The sequence below is a fragment of the Phyllostomus hastatus genome, unplaced genomic scaffold (genome assembly GCF_019186645.2).
Source record: "Phyllostomus hastatus isolate PE091 unplaced genomic scaffold, TTU_PhHast_1.1 phas_scaffold_93, whole genome shotgun sequence".
In the NCBI taxonomy this organism is placed as follows: domain Eukaryota; kingdom Metazoa; phylum Chordata; class Mammalia; order Chiroptera; family Phyllostomidae; genus Phyllostomus; species Phyllostomus hastatus.
This window is the reverse complement of record NW_025334042.1, coordinates 37,262,521-37,278,189: the sequence shown is the minus strand read 5'-3', so window position 1 is coordinate 37,278,189 and position 15,669 is coordinate 37,262,521. Positions and strand designations below refer to the sequence as shown.

The 15,669-nt window shown below is 34.4% G+C and overlaps 1 protein-coding gene across 2 annotated transcripts in view; it reads right to left on the bottom strand.

Moving 5' to 3' along the window:
* The window catches only part of SOX5 (SRY-box transcription factor 5), a 930,694-nt gene that overhangs the window by 657,986 nt on the left and 257,039 nt on the right, over positions 1-15,669 (bottom strand). For both annotated transcript variants that reach the window (XM_045829753.1, XM_045829752.1), the window contains one exon: positions 15,238-15,334. The gene's annotated coding sequence lies outside the window, so the exon portion shown is untranslated. The remainder of the gene's footprint in view (positions 1-15,237; positions 15,335-15,669) is intronic.

Genomic DNA, 15,669 nt, shown 5'->3' with positions numbered 1-15,669 from the left:
GCAATCCCACTTCTGAAAATATATCTGAAGGAACCCAAAGCACTAATTCAAAAGAACATAAGTACCCCTATGCTCATTGCAGTGTTATTTATATCCCCAAGACATGGAGGCAGCCCAAGTGTCCATCAGTAGATGAGTGGATAAGACAACTATGGAACATTTACACAATGAAATCCTACTCAGCTGTAATAAAAAAGAAAATTTTACCCTTTGTGACAGTATGGATGGACCTGGAGAACATTATGCTAAGTGAAATAAGCCAGTCAGAGAAATACGAATACTGTATGATCTCACTTGTATGTGGAATCTAATGAACAAACTGAACTAGCAAGCAAAATAGAGACAGACTCATAGATGGAGAGCAGGATGACAGCTATTGGGGGGAAGTTAGGGGGTGGAGGAATCAAGCAAAAAAGAAAAAAACTCATGGACATGAACAACAGTTTAGTGATTGCAGGGGGAGGAGGGTATAAGGGGGATAAATGGCAATGGAAAAATATAATTAAGAAAAAGAAGAAGGCTTTCAGGGACACACCTCAAAGCATCTCTGGATTAGTTCAGAAATGGGTTTCAGACCATCTCAAAACAACTGCATATCCCTCAAAACATGTTCCCTTAATATTGTTTGTCATCATTGGGTATCTCCTAGACGTTGTATGGTAACAAATATAAAGTTATTGTCTCTAAAAGAAGGGGAGTTCATGTATTATATATAGTTCAACATTACATAAAATGCATATGATTAAACTAGCAGCAAACTGACCCCATCTTGAGAAAGCTGGCATGCCTAGGCAATTGAGCCGCTGGATACAAAGGACCCAGAGATGAGCTATTAACATTTGCATTCTGCCTTTCACCCAAGGACTGGTGTACTTTTGCCACCCTTGTCCTCACTTACATCCCAGGACTTTCTAACAATTTTGAGGCCAAGGATCCCACTTTACTTGTTGTTGTTTCTTCTGCAACAACCAGCATTATGCTTGGCATGTTAACAGTATAACTCTGTTACAGAGAGATGCCTCCTACTTCCTTTTTTTCCATCAAAATCACTACAACTATGACTAAATACTGGAGCAGATAGGTGGTGGGCACACCCAGAATGGGGTTGCATCAAAGACTGGGTGTGCATCACACATGGCTTCCAAAATATCTCATGAAGAAATTGCTAAAAGGAAGACAAATATAGAAACTGTTGAACCTTGGGGGGTTTTTTTTCTGTTTTGAGTTATTTTCTTCAAGGAGTACTGAAGCAAAAGGTTAAAATCAAGAAAACAGATTAAAATCCTACTTAATGAATGTCTTAGAGGTTGCTATGCAAGTACTTAGTATATGTTGAACTAAGATAAGCTTGCAGAGAAATATTACCTACGTGGTATTTCTGCTTGCTCAGGAGTACTGTTCCAAAGTAGAGCTTCCAGAAAGAAATGTTTAATCAGATTTCACTGCTGGTCATATTCTTGCACACTTGTACTTTCAGGAGTTAGGCAGTCTTAATCCTCTTGAAATTTTAGAGCATAATTCCAAGAGCTATTAGGTTGGAAAACAGCTTCTGGGGAAATGATGTTATTCAAAAAAATGTTTTATAGCAGAAATAATTGTTGGATTATTTCTGCCTCACAGATAATATTGAAGTCTAATTTCTAATGTAATGTGGGTATTCTGACATGAGTAGCTTTTGCTTGAAAGTAACAATACTCTCAAAACAAAAGGGAGACAAGAGGATACATAAAGATAGTAAATGCAATGGTTTGTTAATAAATACAAAAGTTAAAGTTTCCGGGGACTTCCGGCAAGATGGAGGAATAGGTGGACGCATCGTACCTCCTCGCACAACCAAGATTAGAACAATAATTTGCAGATAGAATAACACCCAGAACTGATAGAGGATTTATCTGAATGGAATTCGGACAGCCAAGAGGTTGAAGTAGACCCGTACATCCAAACTGGTAGGAGAAGACAAGCCGGGCGGGCGTGGGGCTGGCGCAGGTCGGAGGCGCGCAGAGGTCGGGGAAAATTTGGCTCAAAATTGGCGCGACAGCCATCCGGGGCACAAGGACACAGCGGTGGCCCCTGAGTATGCAAGCTGCAGCTGGCGGACCCAGTGAGGCGGTGATTGTGGACCAGGGCAGAGCTCGCAGCCCAGGATCACAGAGAAGGGTCTGAGCCCAGGAGAACAGAACTACCGCCATTGTTAGCCCCTGCCCCCACCCCCACCCCTGCCCCCGCCCCTGCCCCCACATATAACGTCACAATCTAGCGACTGGGGTGCCCAGCCCCGGTGAACACCTAAGGCTCCGCCCCCCACCGTAACAATAGCAACCAGACCGGGAAAAAAAAAGAAAGAAAAAAAAAGGAGAGACAGGGAGAGACATGTTTCCAAAAGAACAGATCAGTCCCCCAGGACTCATCCTTTTGAGCGACCAAGAAATAGCCAATCTATCAGATGCACAGTTCAAAATACTGGTGATCAGAAAGCTCACGGAATTGGTTGATTTTGGGCTCGAATTAGATGAAAAGATGCAGGTTAACATAAAAGAGATGCAGGAAGATACATGGAGGAGAGCCAATAGTGAAAGGAAGGAAACTGAGTCTCAAAACAATACAGTGGACCAGAAGGAAGATAGAATCAACCAAGCAGGAAAGCATGATGAAATAAGAATTCAAAAAAATGAGGAGAAGCTTAAGAGCATCCAGGACACCTTTAAACATTCCAACATCCAAATTATAGGGGTACCAGAAGGGGAAAAGCAACAAACTGAGCACGTATTTGAACAAATAATAAAGGAGAACTTCCCCAATCTGGCAAAGGGAATAGTCTTCCAAGAAATCCAAGAAGCTCAGACAGCCCCAAAGAAGTTGGACCCAAGAAGAAACACACCAAGGCACATCATAATTACATTAGCCAAGGTAAAAACGAAGGAGAGAATCCTAGAAGCAGCAAGAGATAAGGGGACAGTAACCTACAAAGGAGTTCCCATCAGACTGTCAGCTGATTTCTCAAAAGAGACCTTACGGGCAAGAAGGGGCTGGAAAGAAATATTCCAAGTCATGAAAGACAAGGACCTACATCCCAGATTGCTCTATCCAGCAAAGCTCTCATTTAGAATGGAAGAGCAGATAAAGTGCTTTTCAGATAAGGTCAAGTTAAAGGAGTTCATCATCACCAAGCCCTTATTTTATGAAATGCTAAAGGGACTTATCTAAGAAAAGAAGATAAAGAAAAAAACATGTATAGTAAAAGGACAGCAAACTCACAATTATTAACAACCACACCTAAAGCAAAACCAAAAGAAACTAAGTAAACAACTAGAACAGGAACAGAACCACAGAAATGGAGGTCACATGGAAGGTTAGCAACAGGGGGGGTGGGAGGAGGAGAGAGGGGGAAAAGGTATAGAGAAGAAGTAGCATAGAATGTAGGTTGAAAATAGATAGGGGGAGGACAAGAATAGTACGGGAAATGTAGAAGCTCAAGAATTCCTAAGTATGACACATGGACATGAACTAAAGGGGGGGGTAATGTGGATGGGAGAGGGGGTACAGGGTGGAGGGGATAGAAGGGGGGAAATGGGACAACTGTAATAGCATAATCAATAAAATATAAAAAAATAAAATAAAAAAGTTAAAGTTTCCTTTTTTCTTCAATTCACCCTACTCTTCTGTATTTCAATGGTATTAGATAGATACTTTGATATTTGCTACTTAAGGATCTATCAACATCTTGAGTTCTATTAAGTCTCTGTGTCACTCCTTTCTGAAATCTCTAGTCAATGTATAAATGTCCTTTTAAAAACATATCATTTATTGTTGAAAAATCATTCTTATTTTTAAAATTAAAACATTTGTTTATGTTTTCTAATACCACTACAGATAAAGTTTAAAAATAGATTAAATTATCATGCACCAAAATTCACTTATTTTAAGTATCCATATGAAATATCCTGGGCAATAAAAGAATATACCATTCATTTTATGAGTTTCTTTAAATCTAAAAAGATAAATTCATTTGAACAAATCTATGAAACGTATTTAACTTTAATAAACTGCTTCATCCTCTGGATCACTTTATTGGAATGATCACTATTTATTGAGGTGTTTGGTTATTATAAAAAGGATAAAAAAGGAGGAAATGCAGTAGAACTTTTTAAAAATTCAACCACACATACATCTGTGAATTCATGGATGTGAGTATACTTACACAGGGACATAATTTTATCTTTTTAAAAGTGACTAAAGAAACACTAGAATAGAAAAATTTAATGATAGTTTTCAAAGGGTGAGTATATTAATAAGGAATGGCCATCCATTGCCCATTAGATAGGATACAGAATTTATTTTCAAAGAATTCTAAAAATCCTGTTTCTGGAGCATTTTGCTCAGTGACAGTGGGACTGACTGGAATTCAAAGGAAGGCAAAGTCAGCATAACATGTGGATTACCTGAGAATGATCAGCTCTGAAGCAGTATGACCCCAAGTCTACCCCAGGAATTTTCTGAGTATATGCTGGACAAACTTGTTGCCAGTATTATAACATATTATCTAGCCATGTAGACTTCAGTTTAATATGTTGAAAATACCCCCGAATATTTTTTTAATTTTTTTCTAATTAAAAAATCAAAACCAAGAATTTAGTTATGCTTATATAGCAATCTATGTATATAGAAAATGCTAACATTAGAAAAACCATGTATGGATTACTAATTCAATCTTTAACAAAATTCCAATGGCATTTCTTACAGAAAAAGAAAAAAATGATTCTAAAACTTGTACAGAACCACAAAAGACTCCAAATACCAAGACAATCCTGAGGAAAAAAGAACAAAGTAAAAGACATCGTACTTCCTGGTTTCAAAAAATACTACAAAGCTATAATAATTAAAACAGTAAGGCTCTGGCATAAAAAAAAAAAATGGACACATAGACCAATGAAACAGAATTGAGAATCCAGAAAAATACTTACATAATATGGGCAACTAAAACTTGACAAGGGAGCAAACTACACTCAACACCTAAAGTTGGATCTCTTCAACAAACAGTGCTGCAAAAAGTGAATAACTACATGTGGAAGAATTAAATTGGACCCCTGTTTTACACCAGCCACGGAAATTAACTCTAAGTTAGAGATGAGCACACAAGCTGAAACTATATAATCTCTAGAAGAAAAGATAGAGGGAAAGCTCTTAGATGTATGAATTACTACATGGTTAGAGTTAAAAATTAATGTGTACATTTTCTTAAAATGAAAGTATCATATTTTGCTGTGTATAATGCACACCCACATTTTTGGTCCAAACTTTCAGGAAAAAATGTTTTGTTTTAATTCAATTTTTTAAATTTATTTATATTTAGATACTTGTTTTTTTATATTCTGAAGGGTATTATTTTGCATATGAATATCATTATTGCTTTCTAGAGTTACACTTTTAACACATAAGTAAAAATAAAAGAATTAAAAATATTTATATAGATATAGAATTAATACTACCCATGTATTCATGTGCATATATATGCACATCCTTATTTTTCCCTAAAAAATGTTGGGTCAAAAAAGTATATGTTATACATGTCAAAAAGTGGTAGTATATGTTCATTAAGAATGGCAGGTAATACATACATCAAAAAGGCAAAAAGAAATTTTAATCAGCCATAACCCTGTAGTCTAGGTAGAGTCTTTTAGCACTTTTATGTATTTTCCCAGTACTTTTGTTCTATGCACGATACACACATTTATGCTCATGTGTGTGCATGCACATGTATGTATATTCTTCGTATGTTCACGATGACCCCAGTTCTGCTTTCTGTGTCATTCAAACATCATTTTTAAATGCAATTAATATTCCATAATATATAGAAGCAAGAATGTTTCAACTCAGAGCTCATTTTTTTAGTATTTAGGTTGTTTTCAATTTTGTCTTACTATAAACACATATGTAAAATATTAGGTAATTTCCAAAAGGCCTAAGGTCAACATTAACAAGTACTGATGTGCATTGTGTGAAATCAAGTTTACTCTGGTGGAGTAACACAACTGATAGCACTAGCTGCAATGAATGAGAGGCCTCATCCCAAAGTGATCTCATCAGCGTTGGTTCCAGTGGCATTTTAAGTCTTTGTCCACTTGCTATGTGAACTGAGATCTCATGATTGAATTACGTTTCCTGAATTCTTATAAAAATCAAATATTTTGTTTATTCCTCATTTGATTTCTTCCTATTAATTGAATATTCAAATTATTTCTCTACTTCTCTGTTATTTTGTAAGCAGTTTAAATTGTATTTCAGTTATATAAGTTGAACATACGAACTAGCTAATAGTTCATATTACATTTTCACCAAAGTGGAAATTTATATAGTTAAATCTAATGTATTAAAAATGCATGTCTCCATTCCTCATTTGTTTGTCATCATTTAAGATGCAAAGAAGCTTTTACATTTATGTGATCAAATCTAACAAAAATTTTCCTTTGTGATTTGCCTCTGATATAATGCTTAAAAATAACTTCCAACCCTCCCCCAACTTATATAAATATACACCAACACTATATCTTAATATCTTTATGGATTCTTTTATTAAGAAGTTAAATCTTTAATCCTCCTAGAATTTATATTGGCAATAGCATAGAAGTTTAACTTGTTTCTAAACACTTAGAAAATTGTCCTACAACCACTTCTTTCACACAGATTTAAAATAGCTGCAATTACACTTGTATAAAAAAGCTTTCTCACATGAAGAGGGATCAAATTCTCTAATTACAGGTCTAACATCATGTTTATAGTATGTTACATGCAAGATTTTTGGAAAATTCTCTACTAAAAGATGCATACATACATATATATAATCTAAGAAAACAAAAAATATCATAGTTCATAACTTTAAAAGACTGATTTTCAACATTTTTCATCTCAAAGCTATCGTTGCTTTAGTGTTGTCATTTATTATTTATTTGACAATCTAAGAGAAAAGAGGTCGGTGCTCCTGAATAGTCGATTACTGCATGTTTTAAAAATTCTTGTGGCGCACCAGTTGAAAATCGCTGCTTTAAAAATTAGTAAATATTTATTATACTTTGTAAGTGTAATTTTTATAATGAATCTCAGCAGTTCAACTTTACTAATTTATGCAAAATGTTTTTTCATTTACGGAATGTGACCATGGGCAAGACTTATTCCACTGAGAATATGAATAACCTAATTATGCAAAAAGTTTTATGGAGACACTTTGCATTCAAGGTTTTTTTTTTCAAATTAAATTATTATTGTTAGAACTGTTTTTTGTTGTTTAGTATTCTAAATAAAGATGCAAAATTAAACAATTGTTTGCTCACATACATTATTCTAAAGACTTCTGGTCAGCAGCTCATGCATAATTTTATTTAGAAGGAAAAATCCTCTTAATCACAATTGATGAATAAGAAAACAAATACTCAAGCAGTTGCTATTAAATTATTAAGACACATGATTATCTGACTTTTATAAAGTAATACAATTCTAATTTTCCTATAGCTTTTGAATGATCCTCACTCATTATTCCTTATCAATCAAGAAGTTGAAAGTCAAAGGAATTCTGTCTGGACCATTATTCTCTTCCAGGCTTGTGTTTTAGGGCTGCCTCAAGCAGATTAGCATTGGCTACTCAAGTAAGAAAATCTCTTTCCAAGACCAGTACAATGAAGCATCTCTACTTAATTGCATTATATTACTTAAGTTACATTTGGAAATGAACTCTGCAATTCAAATCATGCTAATAAAATTCCCCCAGTGCATATATGCACATTGAAACACCCAGAAAAATAAGCTTTTCACTTTGTGCTAAGCTATTCAGATGAACACTTGATATTTGTAGGTAGAGCCTGAAAGCAAGCATGATTAGGCATTTAAATAAATAATTTTGAGTTAAGAAAAAAAATAACAGTATAATGCTATTAGATTTAAACACTCCTTTAGCATGCTTTTCACAGTACTTTTTGCCTACAATATTTCATTAACTGGAGGAAACTAAGCTGAAAGTATATCAAAAAAAGGTGTTTATTCAAAAGATTGAGTGTAACAATAAGAGATGATCTCCAATGGTTTATAAGGAAACATATGATCGCATAATGAGTTAGTAATGAAGAATCAAGGTATTCAAATCAAAGACCATACTTTTAGGTATCAATTCTACCATATGTTCCTAAAGAACTGTGGATTAAGGGATAGAGTATGCATGGTTAGTTCCCGGGTATAAAGCATCACAATCCCTGTATCTATATATATCTGTATAACTGTGTAAATTGGTACCTTCTTTTTTTCTGCTTTTGTTCGTTTGTTTTGTATGTTTTGAATAACCAAGATTTTGATTTCAGAGGGCCATTGGATTTTGCATGGCCTTTTATCTACAGGTGGCAAACCTTTTTTTAAAATCAGCTTCAATCATATTCAGCATTTTGTTTTGGTGGTATTTCCCCCCTTCAACTGCCACCCACATTAAAATGTAAGCGTGTGCTGCTTGGAGTTCTCATTAATGTTGCACAATTTAGATGACAGATTTGTCAACAAAGTGGCTCATTCTCAAAGGCCAGTGAACCCTGTCGAGATAAATGCCTTAAAAATTGTATATTACAGAATAATCTTTAATTATAAAGAATTCACTCGACAATTTTCAACACATTGGGATTATTTTTCTTTTTCAAGCAATAAAGAGTTTTGCTTTCTAGGTTTAAGGTGATAGAGAAAAAAAGTGATTTGGCTTGATAAACAATTAAAGCAAAGAGCTTGCTTTTTACAAGTAAAAGAGAAAGGTGACCAAAAGTATGTATTAAAAAAAAACACTTAGGATCACAAATTATTAACTGGCTAGGTGGTTATAAATGCTAGGTGGACATTTTAAAAGGATGTTATCACAGAAAGAGATAAGCAAAATGAAAATAACTGCCACCAATGTTATAAGTAACTAATGTCCTCAATTTACCTCTGCAAAATCTCAGATTTATAACACCTGTGTGAAGTACTATATTTGTTGTGTTATTTTTGGTCAAAGCACTATAAAATCTGATATTCAACTAACTCTTTTTGTATCATCTTGTTGATATATGCAAAGGATGTTTTAACATGGTGATTGACTTCACTATGTATACAAACAAAATATTCTTAATTTTATAGTTCTGAAAACATATCAGCAATGCTGGATAGCCTATATTAAACTTCTTAGAAGAAGAGTGGAAAAAAAGAAATGTTTATTTTAATATCCTATTATTCTTCATTTCCAGTATAGGAAACTCTTTACAAACATCTTATATTATTTTACCTAATTATGAAAGATGTATCTATTTAATGTATACTATTTATAATCATGCTTCTCCCTCATAAAACATAACACATTACTAAAGAAATAAAATTTGTCATAACTACTTGCTGTTTTATTGTAACACTTATTTATTATGAACTCCATATTTATGTTACAAACAATTTAACAAGTGGTAGGAAAGCAAGCGCTGCACCACGTATCCACCACAAGGGGCGCCAGCGGCGCTCACCCGTGCTTGCGAAAGGCTCTGACCCAAATCTCCCTCCGCAGCTCAGCCTCTGTCTTCAGGCCCAGGGATCAGCACTCCCTGGCTCTTTCAATAATATTTTCTTGTGTTATTTTTTTACAGTTTTACTGTCTACAGTGCATCTCTGAACAATATAATTGTTTGCCTGAAATCATCTGTATATATTTTTATGTCTTTGCTTTTTTCCACTTACTATTTCTAGATCACTACTATGAGTCCAATTTCATCACTTCATATTTTATTGAATGACTATTCTATATTTTCCATCTGGTTGATAGCAACTGCATTGTCTCCAAATTTGGACAAATACAAATATTTCTCCTGTGAACATTCTTGTCCGTGTCTCCTGATACACATAGGCACATATTTCTATCGGAAGTATTATCTAGCACTGATATGCTTGAGCAGGGCTGTGAATCTCAGCTTTACTAGGTACTATGTCAGAAAGTGGTTGTTCCAATTAGTATCCCAATGAGCACTCTGAGTGTTACTGCTGCTCTCACGCTTGTCAATGCTTTCACCTGCTCGCCATTTTTGTTTTCCCATTCTGAAGCATTCGAGGTGGGCTTTCATTAAGAGTTAACTTGTATTTCCTTGACTAATACTGAGTGAGGCTAAGCTCTTTTTTAAAATATTATATTTGAGCATTTGGATATAATAATGGACATTTCAATTTCTTGTTTTTCTATTGGACTGTGTGAATTTTTACATTGATTTGTACTTTTAAAAAAATCTATTCTTGATGTTGATACCACTTGTGTCAATGATGTTTTGTGAATTTTTTCTATAACTCCATGTCTTGTTTTTTCTCTCTTGTTATGGTGCTTCTTATAAACAAAGTAAAAGAAATTAATGTGGCCCTTAATGTAAATGATGAACTCTGGGTGATAATAATGCATCAATCCTGAACTGAAAAAATGCATCACTGGAGTGGGGAAGCGCTACTGGGGGAGGGCGTGTGTGCACAATCTCCAGCAGGCAGGTAGTGCATGGGAAACCTCTGTACCTTTTGCTAACGGTGCTGTGAACCAAAAGTGGATCTGAATAATTGTCTACTAAAAAAATAATGTAGAATATATGCTTTTCTGTTTAAAGAAATCCTTCTCTACTCCCAAGTCATAAAATTTTCTAGATTCTCTTATATGAGGATATGGATGACCCTCTGATAGGAGATTTTCTTATCGTTTTGCCTCTTTCACTTAATTTTTGACCAACTGAAGTTGATACTTTGTGTAGTATGAGATTGAGACCCAATTTGTTTTTTTTAATTAATAATCAAATTTCCCAGTACCATGTATTTAAAAGACTGTCCTTTCTATACTGCTTTTAAGTATCATTCTCATTATACATAAAATGTCCACATATCCAAGAGGTCACTGAGCTCTGTGTTCTCTCTTATGTGTCTCCTTATCTGCACCTGCAGTAGTGCCACACTTTCTGAGAGCTCTATAATGTCAAAAGAGCAGGCACTCCTACCCATACTTTCTTTTTTTCTCAAGAGTGGCTTGACTATCCTTTGCTTTTTGCATTTCAGAATAAATTTGTCACACGACACACACACACACACACACACACACACACACACACACACACACAATGTGCTAAACAAATAACAAACAAGCAAACACAAAACAACCAGTTGGCATTTTGATTGTGATTACATTACACTTATTAATCAATTTGGGTATAAGTATTGGATCTTTCCATCGTAAACATGGGTTAGCTCATCATTTATTTCAGCCTTGAAAATATTTCTGAAGAGTTTCACAATTTTCTGCACAGAAGCACTGCACATCTATTATCACTGTGTACTAGATAAAAATAGGTACTGATATACAGAAATACACTTGATTTCAGTACAATGCGTTGTATGCATCAACCTTACTAAATGCTTTTATTGGCTCCTATCATCTGCTAATAATTATATTATTTCTTTTTCAATCCTAATAACTTTATTTCTTTATCTTGTTTTACTCCACTGGCTGTTGTGATGTCACCTTTGTCACTCCTGGTAATAATTATTTGCCCCTTTCTTACTTGCTCTCTTGTTCAGTCTCATTGTGGGTGTGGGAAACGCATTCATTATTTGCAACAATCAATCTTTCACTTTCCTTTTTTTTGAAGGTTTTATTTATTTATTTTTAGAGAGGGAAGGGAGGGAGAAAGAGAGATAGAGAGAAACATCAATGTGCGGTTGCTGGGGGTCATGGCCTGCAACCCAGGCATGTGCCCTGACTGGGAATCGAACCTGCAACACTTTGGTTCGCAGCCCGCGCTCAATCCAATTCTTTCACTTTCTTATCTCCTTTTTCACTTTATTAATTTTGCTTTTACTTTCATTAATTTCTTCCTTCTATTATAAGTTTATTTTGTTGGTCTTTTTGAAATTAATTCTTGGCCTACTAATTTCCTTTCTTTTTTCTAATATATTTATTTAAGACATAATTTTCCCAGTAAATACATGTCACAGGCATTATATCTTATATGTAGAATGTTCACTTTTGTTTAGTGTAATGTATTTACAATTTCTATGATGATCTCTTTTAACTTCGAAACTTTTCTAGCTATATTTTTGTTATTCATTTGCAGCTTAGTTTCATTATGATTTCAAGTCTTTGAACTGGTTGAGAACTAACTAATGACTTAATGCATTACTGATTTTTATAATCATTCCATGTATTTTTCCAAATAATGGGACTTTTGTAAAAGTATGCAAGGCTCTATATACATCTATCAGGTCGTTTCTTAATCTTGACTTTCACTCTACTGACTTAGTGATGTTTTCTGTCTATTTTACTCTCCCCATTGCTGAGAGAGATGAAATAATATCAACTGCAATTGTGGATTTGTTTATTTCTCCTTGCTATTATGTCAATATTTCCTTAATAATTTTTTAAGTTTTGTTAGTAGGGGCATTTAAGTCTAAAATTATTTGATCTTCCCACTGAATAGAAATTTTAATCATTTTAAAAGTAAGTATCTTCAGTAAATGATTTGGGCTTTAAAGTCAATTTTGTTTAACATTAGTGTAGCTACACCAGTGTTCCCATGGTAAGTACTGGCATGAGGTATGATTGGCATAACAGTGTATTCTATTATTATTTCGGTTTTATACATGAGGAACCAGTGGTCAAGGAACAAACCCAACAACAGACAGGCATAAGGGGCACAGTTAAAAGCTGAAACCGTGTCTCCAACTCTATGCTCCTCAACATCACGCTTCCCTTACAAGTTCCAAAGATGGAAGTCAGCTTAGGTCCAGGGTGGGGTAGGGGGGAATGCTTTTAGTATAATATCTGCAAAGAATTTCGCGCTGGCTGGTGTAGCTCAGTGGACTGAGCACAGGCTGCGAATCAAAGCATCGCAGGTTCAATTCCCAGTCAGGGCACATGCCTGGGTTGCAGGCCATGGCCCCCAGCAACTGCACATTGATGTTTCTCTCTCTCTTTCTCCCTCCCTTCCCTCTCTAAAAATAAATAAATAAAAAATATTTTTTAAAAAAGAATTTCTCACAGGTTGCTACCTAATTGTGATATTCTAAAGTAACAGAATACTATAAAAATAATTTTATAAAATTCTTAATCCAGAAAAGTATACTGTTTTTTAGATCACATGAAAGTGCTCAAATTTATCTAACCACTACTCTATTGTTGGACAGTTTAGTCAATCTCAAGTTCTTCCCATTATAAATAAATGAAAATTAACATACTTCCATAATAAATTTTTATCTCCTGTAATTATTTCATTAAGTTGGTTTCTTGGAAGTGAAATTGCCAGATGTTGTTAGTTGGGCCTTAATATCTGTTCTCTTGTTATTCCACTATAATAATTCCCCCACATTTACATTCTAAAATAAAAGCTACATTTTCCAGTCTCTTTTGTCCTGTGGCATGCTCATGTGACTATGTTCTAGCCAAGGGAATGTAAATGAAAGGAGTATGGACCTTTTTCAGAAGATGTCCTTAAAGGGACAAAAAGTGATCTTTTAGAAATATTTCCTTTCTGTTATTGGAATATGAATATGGTTACTGGCATGCCAATACTGCACATTCCACAGTCAAAGTCATGTGCTCAGAGTAACACAGCAAATGGTGAAGGATCTGAGTCCCGGATGACTGCAGAACCAACCAACTAGCTCTGAACAGCCAGTACAGGCTTCACATCAAAGAAACATAAAGTTCGATCTTTTAAAAGTATTTGGATTACTTGCAATGAAATGTTTCCCAAAAGAACAGAGTAGAAATGCTGCAGAGAATGCTTTGGAAACATTGGAGGCTCTTAACAGAGATAGCCAAATCACCTCCTGGAAAGCTGAACAAATAGAGTATTATTCTTTTCCAACATTATTGAAAGCACCCATCTCCCCACATTCTGGTTACAATCCTGTCACTCCAAAATGCCTTCTACTAATTATATAGTAAGTGATAGTAACTTTTTACTAGATAGATAATAACTTTGCATTTTGTTTGCTTTTTGTATCAGAATTGCATTCCTCATTAATAATCTGTCCTTGTCTTATGTTTTAAATCAAATGTGTCTTTCTTATAATAACAGCTCTTTACATGTAATGTTTGTCCCATTTATAAGTAGCCCAGTTTGTTCTCTACCTTCTACTTACACTGTTAGTTTTACTTGTAAAATTATAGAAGTTTCATATTTGCAATATTTATTTGTGACTTAATTCCACTCCTATTAGCATAAATTCAACTACTCGCTATGCCTTCCTGCATATTATATTTCATTTGTCTGTGACTACATGAAGTCTTATTTACAAATAAGACATTTTCACATTATTTAGATTTATAACAATTTAGTTTTTTTAAGTTAAAAAGCATTGTTGTTTCTAAAGATTTTCACAAATAAATGTGTATCTTGAAGTTCTAGAAACAGTCATAAGACTTTAAGAGTGGACTGGTGAACAAATGAGTTTTAGTTCACTTTGCAAAAAGACCACTGTTCCATTATTCTCTGCAAGTATCAAAAGGGAATGACTTTTCCATGTTCCTAGGGACAAACTGCTCTGAAGAACAGGATCCCTTGCCTCCAAACCTTCCTGTTGCCCGCGCATGACCATTGGTCAGCCACGGGATAAGAGAAGGACTGCAAGTTTGTGGTCAAACTTTCAGTTCCTGTTCTCAAGAGTATAACTTTTTTGAAAAAACAAACAAGTATTTCATAAACGCATACACAGATAGATACCCATAAATTTTTCTGTCGAGAGAATTGGAATGTATCTGGCCTCTGGAAAATTGCGCTTTTGTGTGTGTGTATAAAAGCATACCCTGGAATACTTAATAGCCTATGGAAATTGCTGTAAAATGAGTGACCTACCTGTTGTGACCCAAAATATTTCTTTTGCAGCAATAACAAAAAAGCAGCAACAACTGTTCTAAAATGTATTTTTCAACAGAAATGAAAAGCTTTTTGTAACTTCAGGAAACAGTGTCTCTCATTAAGAAAATGAAAATAACGTTGCTATTGCCTTTCAGCTCACAGACATTACCTTTATACGGATTTCAGAATTATATTTATGTATCCAGTTGTCATCTGAATATAAAGAACTATGTGCTATAGTTTTATATGCATAAGTCATAAATTTTACTTATAAATTAAAAATAAGAGAAGGCATATAAACTTCCATTTTGGGGAAGAAGCAAATGTAGTAATCAATTTTTCAAAAGTGTGTATTATGTTTTCATGAATATACCTTTTTCTTGTCCAATACAGTGCCAAAATTCTCTGTTCAGCTTTCAGAATCTTGTAAACAGATGCAAACAGGAATCGTGTCATCAGCAAAAGGAATGCTAGAAAAAATAAAATTAGACCATTAATGGTGCATATTTCTTTTTTAGTAAGTATATCAGTGTACAACTCTTAGAAGCAGGAGATATCTAAGCTTTTTAAAATAAATTTATATGTAAATAAATATAATAAAGTCATTGTTTATGGAAAAAGAGTCAGTACTTTGACACTGTAATGCCACCAGAGTTCATTTAAAAATGCATAGGCATATAAATTAGTTTAATGAATATATACAGATATATTAATCCCCTTAGAAGTTGTTCATTTTGTCTAATTTCCATGTAAACATCCCACAGATACTTTAGGACAGAAAAAATGTTTATTTCTGGAAATGATT